At 43.3% G+C, this 11,788-nt stretch overlaps 1 protein-coding gene across 8 annotated transcripts in view; it reads right to left on the reverse strand.

Moving 5' to 3' along the window:
• Nucleotides 1–11,090, reverse strand: part of LOC139536254 (histone-lysine N-methyltransferase SETD5-like) — a 43,294-nt gene extending 32,204 nt beyond the window's left edge. For 2 of the 8 annotated variants that reach the window (XM_071336621.1, XM_071336624.1), the window contains exon 1: nucleotides 10,589–11,053. The gene's annotated coding sequence lies outside the window, so the exon portion shown is untranslated. Of the gene's footprint in view, nucleotides 1–7,504; nucleotides 7,754–7,868; nucleotides 7,888–10,588 lie in introns of those variants that run through there. The other 6 variants (XM_071336623.1, XM_071336618.1, XM_071336622.1 and 3 more) reach the window with 6 other exon arrangements.
• Between the last annotated feature and the right edge of the window lie 698 nt (nucleotides 11,091–11,788).

The following is an 11,788-nucleotide window of genomic DNA, read 5'->3' on the forward strand; positions in this document are numbered from 1 at the left end:
CAGCACCCGCCCGCCCGACTAGCATCACTACTCTGGACGGTTCTGACTTAGAATATGTGGACAACTACAAATACCTAGGTGTCTGATTAGACTGTAAACTCTCCTTCCAGACTCATATTAAGCATCTCCAATCCTAAGTCAAATCTAGAATCGGCTTACCATTTTTGCAACAAAGCCTCCTTCACTCATGCTGCCAAACATACCCTCGTAAAACTGACTATCCTACCGATCCTTGACTTCGGCGATGTCATTTACAAAATAGCCTCCAACACTCTACTCAGCAAATTGGATGCAGTCTATCACAGTGCCATCCGTTTTGTCACCAAAGCCCCATATACTACCCACCACTGCGACCTGTGTGCTCTCGTCGGCTGGTCCTCGCTACATATTCGTCGCCAAACGCACTGGCTCCAGGTCATCTGTAAGTATTTGCTAGGTATAACTCTGCCTCATCTCAGCTCACTGGTCACCATAGCAACACCCACCCGTAGCACGAGCTCCAGCAGGTATATTTCACTGGTCATCCCCAAAGCCAACACCTGCTTTGGCCGCCTTTCCTTCCAGTTCTCTGCTGCCAATGACTGGAACGAATTGCAAAAATCACTGAAGTTGGAGACTTATATCTCCCTCACTAAGTGTCAGAACAGCTTACCAATCGCTGCAGCTATACACAGCCCATCTATAAATAGCCCATCCAACCAACTACCTACCTCATCCCATATTTGTTTTTGTTTTTCTGCTCTTTTGCACACCAGTATTTCTACTTGTTTGTCATTATCTGCACATATATCACTCCAGTGTAAATTGCTAAATTGTAATTACTTCACCACTATTGGCCTATTTATTGCCTTACTTCATTTGCACACACTGTATACAGATTTTTCTATTGTGTTATTGACTGTAAGTTTGTTTATCCCATGTGTAACTCTGTGTTGTTTTTGTCGCACTGCTTTGCTTTATCTTGGCCAGGTGGCAGTTGTAAATGAGAACTTGTTCTCAACTGGTCTACCTGGTTAAATAAAGGTGAAATAAAAAATAAAATAAATCTGTCACCCAAAAACCACACCGCTTTTTTTTTTTTAAGTCAGACAGGACGGCATGAAACCTCACGGACTAAAATGTTAAAAAATGTGAAACTGAATAAGTACAAAACTTTCAACCTTGGTGATGTGGATGAGGCATAAGCATTTTGTTAGCAAATGTATTTTTTACACCAGAAACTTTTAATAGAAGCAGAAGACATATAGCCTGGCACAATGCGAGCCCCTTCACACACACAGAACGTTTGAGAAATAGACTTGAAACGACAAGGTGGATCAGCAAACTCATCTGGCGTTTCAATGCTTCCAAACGTCAGTTACTGGGCGTAGCCTAGCAATGCATGTTTTACTGGGGGGGGGGTTCTTTTAACTGCAGCTACTTGACATTGGAAAAATCTGATTCTTGCAGTCATTGTTTTAGCACTATCCACTGCGTTTTTAAACTACGGTGCACGACATGGTTTAAATGTCCCCACAAATCAGCACAATCTACTTTTTATTTTGTTCAAACTGCCATTGTCTTGAAGCCAACATTGGGATCATATATACTCTGCTGATAACCATACAACAATAAAACAAAAAGAGTAAAAGAGAGCAGGGTACAATATGGCGATCTTAACAAAATTAGGAATTTGTGGCAAATGCATGGGGGCCGCCATCTTCATGCACCTCTGCTATTGACTAGAATTGAAATTGACCTCAACCCTGGAGCTTACATTTTGATGCACAAGGTACTGGCTGAGCTGCATTGAAAGAACACCTGTGGTGGGTGATGTGAAGTTCTAAAAAATACATCACTAACAGAACATTGATCAAAAGAGGAATAGCTAGCTTCTGGGAAACTAGTAGAAAATGAAGGCCTCAATAAGAAATATTTTTCTGGTTTAGAAAAATAGAAAATAAAAGAGAGAGTCTAAGGTTCTTGAAGCAGGTAGATAGTAAAGCTCCTCTCTGGAATCCCACACGATATTTGGCAGAAGTCGCTAGTCATTTATGCAACCCTTCCACATGAAAATAACGGGGGAAAGAGAAAGTGAGAGAGATAGAAAGAGCGAGAAGGAGAAAGTGAGATGGAGAGAGAAAGTACAGTATGCATGATAACAGCTCCTCCATCTCTCTCATCCTCTTTGAATGTCACAACTGTCTGCTATACGCACAACCCAATTGTTCCCCACGGTGACAGTCTCCTGGTCTCACAACACAAATAGGACCCCACCCAGCCTCCTGTTAAAAGCAACCCCCTGAAAGTAAACATGGGATACTGAGACGAGGTAGAATATTAATAATCCCACGAACTGAGTCCCAACACTCATTCTTTTTTGATATCGCGATTTAGGCTAGCCCTAGTTGAGACAGCGCCTCAAAATCAAATGGCTAAACCGCGATTTCAACTCCAATTTGGTTAGCCATCGTGTCGTCAGATCAGAACACCGATATCATGACCTGACGGTTCTCATGCCATGCGGTCAAGCAGCGAGAAGCGCATTGCAGCCTGTCATTAACACAACAGTGTCCAGCTGTCTGAATGGATTGGGACCAGAGTGGGGATGAGGGGGACACAATGGAAAAACAAAAAAGGGGGAGCAGGCCGACAGAAGGGCCAATGTGTCACAAAATCAATCATCTGTTTCGGAAGCAAACAAACCAAGCCACTGGGACAGAAGAGAAGAGAAGAGAAGAGGAGAGAGAGAGAGAGAGAGAGAGAGAGAGAGAGAGAGAGAGAGAGAGAGAGAGAGAGAGAGAGAGAGAGAGAGAGCCTGAGGGAAAGGGAAGAGATGCTGGTTTGGGTTCACAATAGAACTGGGACGATAAACAGAAGATTATCGACACCGACCATAACGATCACATATCGCAGGCATTTTGCTGATGTCGTTCATTATGGGTGATTGTTTTTAAAATGTATCTGTTATTTTACCAGGTAAGTTGACTGAGAACACGCTCTCATTTACAGCAACGACCTGGGGAATAGTTACAGGGGAGAGGAAGGGGATGAATGAGCCAATTGTAAACTTGGGATTATTAGGTGACCGTGATGGTTTGAGGGCCAGATTGGGAATTTAGCCAGGACACTAGGGTTAACACCCCTACGCTTACGATAAGTGCCATGGGATCTTTATTGACCTCAGAGAGTCAGGACACCCGTTTAACGTCCCATCCGAAAGATGGCACCCTACACAGGGCAGTGGGCAGTGTCCTAATCACTGCCCTGGGACATTAGGATATTTTTTAGACCAGAGGAAAGAGTGCCTCCTACTGGCCCTCCAACACCACCTGGTCTCCCATCCAGGGACTGACCAGGACCAAACGGGGACAATTGATGGGTAATAGTTTAAAGGGTAATTAAAATAAAAACTGTGGCACACATTAATGTTATTACTAACATTCTCACATCAATTCAGGCAATTTAATCGCCATATGGATTTCTGTCCATATCACACAACATCTCAGTCTGACCTATCACTTTCTATTAGTCAGACTGACACAAGAGCTGCTCATTGAATAAATAAAGTCTGCTTCTCGATGTTGAGGTAGCAAACCATCTGTTTAGAGTAGATGTTAATAGGGCCGTACAAAGTGCCAAAGACGCAACAAAAGCAACAGTCGACATTCATCATGGGATGGTTACTTTCTTACATTTGTTGGAACTTGTTGGCTGGGCTCAGTGCTTGACTTTTGGTCACTTCACCACAAGAAGGCACGTCTGCCTTCTATTTTTGCATCAGCCTGCTTCATGGGTGTCAGGGTGGAATTTTCACATCAAAAAAGGGAGAAATTAAAATAAATGTAAAAGGCAGTGAGTCTGAGTAACAGTCTCTTTAGCTAATACACTCCCTGTACTTCATGTAATAGTCCGCAGAAGCCTGAGCAAAAAAACTAAACAAGGGCCTGACCACTCATTGTCAGATAAGCCCGTGTTCTAGCATAACATAAAGCAGTCTCTCTCTCTCTCCCATGACGAACACATTTACATGACATTTCCATTTCCTCCTTTAGCTGACGTGCTTATGCAGCGAGACAGACGGTCAGCCTTCACTCCACCTCGCGCTGATGTTGATCAGAAAACGCATACGTATGCTAACGCTAGACCAGACGCAGCGTCACACAGACAACAGAGCGGCCATTTTGACATGCCTTCGGGTTCCTGGGTTTAGCCTATCAAATCAATGTATTTGTCAAATGCGCAGAATACAACAGGTGTAGACCTTACAGTGAAATTATTACTTACAAGCCCTTAACCAACAATGCAGTTAAGAAAAATGAGTGTTAAGTTAAAAAAAATAGATAAGTAAAAAATAAAAAACACAAATAAATAAAGAGCAGCAGTAAAATAACAGTAGCGAGGCTATATACAGGGGGTACCGATACAGAGTCTGTTGCCCACCAATTCTACTCTGTTTTGGGCTCAGGAAATGCAACGATACAAATGATTTAAAACAGGCACAAAAATTACATTGTACAGTATTCAATAAAGTAAGCATGGATGAGTGAAAACATTTAGACCATTGCTTGGTGTTGGTGAAGAGGAAGTAAATGGAACAGCTAGTGCTGCCTAACCTCCAACTCAGCCATAACCAGTTTTGGGAGGGAGACAAATCTGAAGCAAGGCAATAAAAAGGCACCCCTCCCCCCAACAGGAACCTCAGTTCCAGGTCACAGGAGGCGGCGGATAGAGCAGGAACAACTTCCCCATTTGTTTTCAGCTGCGTATTACAAAAGTGGGCAGCTGCAGTGGGTAGGTAGGTGTTGAAGGATCTGACTCCTATTTAGTTTATTCATCTTCTTTATTTGCTCTCTGCGGTGCGACAACACCCTTTGTGTAAACACGTGTCAGAAATATGCACAAGGTTTTGCAATGTTTCAGCTGGCCAAGGCAAATCCGTCAGTATTCTGACCTTGAGCTTGTTTTATTGTCCCCGACACACATTTGAAGGGAAAACACTGCATATACAAAAGTATGTGGACACCCTTTTAAATTAGTGGATTCAGCTATTTCAGCCACACCCGTTGCTGACAGGTGTATAAAATTGTGCACACAGCCACGCAATCTCCATAGAAAAACATTGGCTGTAGAATGGCCCTTACTGAAGAACTCCGTGACTTTCAATGTGGCACCGTCGTAGGATACCATCTGTCCAACAAGTCAGTTCGTCAAATTTCTGACCTGCTAGAGCTGCACTGGTCATCTGTAAGTGCTGTTATTGTGAAGTGGAAACGTCTAGCAACAACAGCTCAGCCATAAAGTGGTAGGCCACACAAGCGGACAGACAGGAGATGAAGCGCGTTGCGCATAAAAATGGCCTGCCCTTGGTTGCAACCCTCAATACAGAGTTCCAAACAGCCGCTGGAAGCAATGTCAGAACAATAACTGTTCGTCGGGAGCTTCATGAAATGGGTTTCCATGGCCGAGCTGCCGCACACAAGCCTAAGATCACCATGCGCAATATCAAGCATTGGCTGGAGTGGTTCAAAGCTCACCGCCATTGGACTCTGTAGCAGTGGAAACGCGTTCTCTGAATCACGCTTCACCACCTGGCAGTCCAACGGACGAATCTGGGTTTGGCGAAAGCCAGGAGAACGCTACCTGCCCGAATGCACAGTGCTAACTGTAAAACTTTGATAGAGAAGGAATAACGGTCTGGGGCTGTTTTTTTATGGTTCGGGCTAGACCCCTAAGTTCCATGGAAGGGAAATCTAAACGCTACAGCATACAATGACATTCTAGACGATTCTGTGCTTCCAACTTTGTGGCAAAAGTTTGGGGAAGGCCCTTTCCTGTTTCAGCATGACAATGCCCCCGTGTACAAAGGGAGGTCCATGCAGAAATGGTTTGTCGGGATCGATGTGGAAGAACTTCACTGGCCTGTACAGAGCCCTGACCTCGACCAAGAAAAACAGAACAAAAGAGAACAGAGTGCGAAGGACGGAGCATGAGAGCGCAAAAGCAAAGAACATTAGAGAAAGGGAGGGAGTGAGGAAACAGCCTAGAAAGAACGAGAGAAAGGAGGAGAATGAAGAGTTTGAGTGCAAGATGATTACGTAGCTCCCCGCCTTGTTTTTCCCCACCAGCCACCTCCTCCCCCTCCAACACAGCTCCCCCAGTGCAGTGGTCGGGCTGAGGAATCGGCGGGCGCCATTGGAGCAGCTTCAGAGCCCCTGGGCCAATCAGAGAGCCAGGCATCCCAGCGACTTGTTTTTAACCCCATTGTGCAAGATGAGCCAGCAACACAACACAGAGCAGCTGCCAGAGAGCAGTGGAGAGAGGGGGGAGGAGAGAGAGCAGGGAGGAGTAAGCGAGAAAGAGAGTCACATATGCAGGCCGTTCCACACACACACACACACACACCCTTGCGCAAATGCATATTAAAATTCAGGCAACCTTCACTGGCATGGACACGAGCAAAACAACCAACGTGCCAAAGGCAATCAATATCCAACTGGTACAGTACAACACACATCCAGTCAGTAAAAAAGGTGCAGAGACAGGAAAGGCAACTGTGGTTGAGACCCATTTACTATTAGGCGAGGAAGAGGTAATGGCTTCACTAAAAGCCATTGCAAATCACTAACAAACAAGGAAGTAGCTAAGTACAAACCACAGAGGTCTCTCACAACCAAGCTTCTGTCGTTCAATTCTCTGAGCGGTGAATTCGATCCGTCAAAATAACGACACTTTTAAAACAGGGACTGCAGAAATACACCACATTACCATGTCAATGGGCACACCTGTTCTTCATGTAATGACACAGTGTGCCATCAACATGTATATGGTCAGCGGAGGACTTCATTTTCCCTGCCTAAAGCAGTCTGCACGACGGAGCTGGAATCCTGTCTTCCTCTGTTGGAAACAGGCCAGTATTCTGTCTCTTTCTTACATACACAGGCTGGAAAACCTAGCTAATCTACTCGCATGCTAAGGTGTTCAACATTCCAGAAACATCAATAAATCAGCAACTTCAACTTCCATTGATTGGTTTTATATAGACGGATTTGTTGTTTAGAGACAAAATCGACGGGTTTGGATTAGATTGTTGAACATATAAACTATATTTCGTCTCCAACGTTTATTGGAAATGTAAAAACCACATAAAAAACATCAAATACATGGTTACAGTTGTTGGTTAGCTAGCTAGCGAATTTCTGCCATTTTAGCATTGACATGAAATCAGTCAAAACACCTCAAAACAAGACATGGTATAAAGAGCAAGATTAAAGTAGCTGAAATGAATCACAATTCCCCACATGGCAGTTTGTCATTGTTATCTGACCATCCAGAATTACAACAACTCAGATTTCTGCCCCATTGAAGCGTGCACATCGTTTTCATGATGTTGTCAGCTAACCCATCTATTAGTTACAACGACACATTGTTGCCCAACAGTTATTGATCACTTGCATTGCTTTTAGGGCTGTGTGTATAGCTAGCTATACACATTAATAGGAACACAGAATCAGGCCAGACTAACCTTGCCTGGCTAGCCAGACTCCTTGCGGCAGCCAAATGCTACACCACGCCGACAGATATTAGTTTCTTCTCCACAATGGGTCTGGATCTGAGTATCTCCCCAACCCTTGACTGAATGTGAACACATTCGGGGCCATCTGATTGGTCCAAAAACCGATGAAAGAACACACTTGGGTAAAGCAGCAGTTTGAAAATTCGTCATTGGCTTTGATACTCTGATTGGTTAGAAACAATCCAATCGCTGATGACTTTGTTTTGTACTGCGCCCCTCATCACCATAAACAACGTCAATGATGGCAGTCTCAGACTGAAGTATGGAGTGATCAACGGAAGGATTTAGTGTGAGTCGTCAGGCTAAGACTAACCTTGCCCTTCTGCACATTCCTTTAGATCTCCGACCGTTGGAGGGGCCCACTTTTGGGGGGAATTCCGCAGCCTCCAGACACACACAAAGGGAAATCCAAGCAGGTTATTCAACAGTACTGTCGAAGACAAACTTGCCAAGGCTAAACACATTAACAGTATAGGCTACTGTGTATAGCTGAAGCCATTTTATCTTCCTGAATCACTCATTCAACCCTTTTACATTAACTCATGCATGTTGATTGTGTTATGTTTTTACATTTATGTAGGCTAACTTTATGTCATGCGGAAAATGTGAGCCTGTTTAATAGAGGTCGACAAATACAAAATGGGAGGCTATATGAGGCGGGTCAATGAAAGGGCCAGGTAGACCACGCACACATTTCACAGTATTTGCAGATTGGGTTAAGAAAGCAAGCCATTGTGTGTCCGTGTACCAATTCTCCGTGAGTTTCTTAGGAACTGGTGTGTTTGTCTCCGTGAGCACAGTTTATTTTAGATAAAAAGAAGGGTCAGGCGAGGGAGAGTGTGGGGCTCATGTTTTCAATGGTCATGAGGCCAGAAAGGCAGCGGCAAGGTTATTAAAATACGTGAAAACATATTCAGAGAATGCGAGCCGGGACCAATCAAAACGAGTCCAGGCTGTGCGCTGTGCCAACCGGCAGGCAGTCTTCGAGACCAACAAAAACATTCAAATCCAGCCTACTCTGAAATAGGATAGGTCGTGGTAGCCGAACGGTTTTATCATTCCATTTTATTTCTGGAAATATGCAAGAATGGACTAACAGTATTTTGCTGTTATATGGAACAGGAACACTTGATGTTGTAACAATGGGGAGGTTTCTAAGCAGAGCTAACTCATCAACAGCAGAATATATTACCTTGCATTCACCCACACAACTACCCAATCACCTTTTTACCCACAACTACACTGCTCTCGGTCTGGGAGCTCAACACGAACACGATGAAGCGGCTACCCACAAACAGTGGCCCTTTTATATTATAACAACGCATTAGTGAAACATTCCAACAGCTGCCAGCCAATACACAAAATGACACGATAAGATCAGTAAGCATACTATGCAGAACAACTACGTCAACAAGATAACTTCATCCGGTTAGATCTAAAAATAAACTGGGCGGGCTTGTCCAAATCAAGTCTCTTGAATGATTGTAAAGACTAATTAGTCTACATTGGTGGCTACTAAGTGAAACAATTGTCCCTCGAATTCCTCATATCGGTCATTACCAGTGTATTCATTGTCCAACATAGACAGACGGTTAAACAGGCCAAAACAACAGTGTTAAATCAAATTTAGCAAAGCTGAAAGCTCGATATCCGAGTCTACAGCCATTCCATTCTCTAGCAACAATTTTCGGTCCAAAGGAAACGCGAGCTCCACTCAAAAATACCACCCATTTCTCTTATCCGCCACAGACGTTGGGGGTTGGTAAATTAGAAAAATAAGTCACTACTCTTGAGATATGGCGTTCTATTAGCTTTAATCCATAAAGTAAAAATGTTAAGTGGCCCAATCTTATGTAGCGCATATATATATATATTAATATAAAACAAACACACTTCACACGCCAGGAACTCAAACGCATCTAGTGTTAGACTAACAATAGTACCGTTACAGTATTGGCTAACTGAACACGAAAGGGGGATAGCCTAAATCAATGAATGCAAAGCTGTAAAAATATGCACCATGTCACAACTCGGACACATAACGAAATACTGTTTATCAAGTGTGGACACAATCAACTGGAAAATGTCCCAACAGCCTTACTAGTCTGGTCAACTAGGTAGTTATCTACCTTAGGGACATTTACCTTTAATTTTTCTCCAAAGCTACTCCTAAATATAATGATAGCTGCCAAGAAAAGCAACGTATCAAGCTGGTGATTCCAAGCCACACGCAGCCATCTACGCTATCAGTTAGTCAAGCAGCTTGTAAGCAACCTATTTTGCCAATCTTAGTTGGCTAACTAATAAGCACCAGACCACGGGCAATAAGAAGAATGTCCTCTTGAAGTGTGGTTTATTCTAATGTAGTATAAAACCAATCACTACGTGGCCAGTAACTTCAAGAGAAAATGTAATATAACTAATAATACCTAAGTTAGTTAAAATAACTAGATATAATAGTAAAGCTAAAACAAGGCAATAATCAATTTCGTGAGAACAAGAAAGGTGACGTTATTCAGCTGTTCAGCCATCGTGGGAACCAACTAACGTTATTATTACAAGTAGATAGGTACGTTGGAAATAGTGTTAATGAATACAATGCGTTCATTGCTGAGTTAGTAAAGTCAAACTCACGAAAAATCATAAATGTAAAACTAAGAATACAATGTTTCAGGTGATCATAAAACAGGAATGAACATTGTTTATCATCAGGTAAACGTTGGTTAGCCTAGCTAGCTAACTATCAAATAATTGCAATGGATGTAGCTAGCTAAGTTACATGGCCAAAACCAAGGACAACCATTGCAAACATCAACTGCTTTGCGATATAAGACAATAACAGGAATATTAGCATAAGGATTAACAAAGTGAACAGTTGCATTTGATAAGTTAACAGGTTTAGCTAGCACAGAATTTGTGAAGACGTTATGATAGTGAAAGACAGCAAGCAATCCAATGTGTTTCAACTAAAACGTTGAAAATACATAAGTAAATCAACCTATAATACACATTTAACATGACCAAACCACTCACCTAGTGAGACATTCCAACCCAGTACGAACTAAGTATCCTCCTGTGTTGTCTGCAGATCTTCGAGTATTCCAACATCAAATCGAACCAGGCCTCCAACTCGGCCTCGGAGTCTCCTGTATCCTTTGCCCCCCTTGGTATCTCCCTCTTCTGGGGTAGGAAACAAACTTCTAAATCTCCCCCACGTAAAGGTTGAACGTTTAATTCCCTATCCTGCTTGGGCACCGTATTTCCATCGAGTGTATATGTTGAATCCAGGGTGGTTTAATCCGTTTATTATGGTGTTGTATATTATTTACAATCGATATTTATAAAGGGGTATATGCAGCTCTATGTGGTAGTAGTACAGGGCTATGATTCTGTCTCGGGTCCTAACATTCGCAGTGGTGCCCATCCCCCTCCTCGCCGGCATAGATCGCGGGTCCCAGCGAAACTGTCTGACACACAACGGTGCCACGGGGTTTCGCAGGCAAAGATGCAGGGGCTCATTACTAGGGCGGGTTTTGCACTGATGTCCTACCTCCAATGTATTATTGGTCAGTGAAGTGCCTGTCAAAGGACAACATTGCTGTACGAGCAAGCCATTGGTTAAATAGGGCGCCGAATTTTGCTGTTGTCTTGCCAAGAGGGCGTGACGTTTTTCTAGGAAGGGTTGCTGAAGCGCATTCGGATTTTGCCATGTGTAGTTGTGGCATACAGGAGTGATCGCAAGTATCGTTAGAATGGATGGATTCGGGAGAGAATTTTATACAAAAAGCGGATCCGTGTCTACAATATGGGGGAAATGCTCAAGTAATTAAATGAAAAGGCCGAGGATTTATTTGATTATTTTATAGAGGGATTATATTGCTTGAATGTCTTTTTTATGTATGTATTCTCAACGCAAAGGAAAAAAGCCTTCGTTACATACCGAAACAGAGTAGCCAACCTTAGCTACACGGGGTCTCCAGTGCCCCATACCAGGGAATACGACAGAGGTCAGCCCCACCTAAAGTGTCATGAATGGAATATGAGGTGTCGTTCTTGTAGGATCTGGCAAGGGATTGGACAGGGAAATTGACCAGGGTTGTTCGTATTACCCCTGTGCCTCATACTGCGCAGCCCGAATTCAAAACTACACTCTTGAGAGGGGATAGCCAAGGACACACTTCACGAAAATTCCATCTATTCGAATGGCTCGTCATTATCAATAAGGGAGTTTTG

This window comes from Salvelinus alpinus, chromosome 12 (assembly GCF_045679555.1).
Source record: "Salvelinus alpinus chromosome 12, SLU_Salpinus.1, whole genome shotgun sequence".
Lineage (NCBI taxonomy): Eukaryota > Metazoa > Chordata > Actinopteri > Salmoniformes > Salmonidae > Salvelinus > Salvelinus alpinus.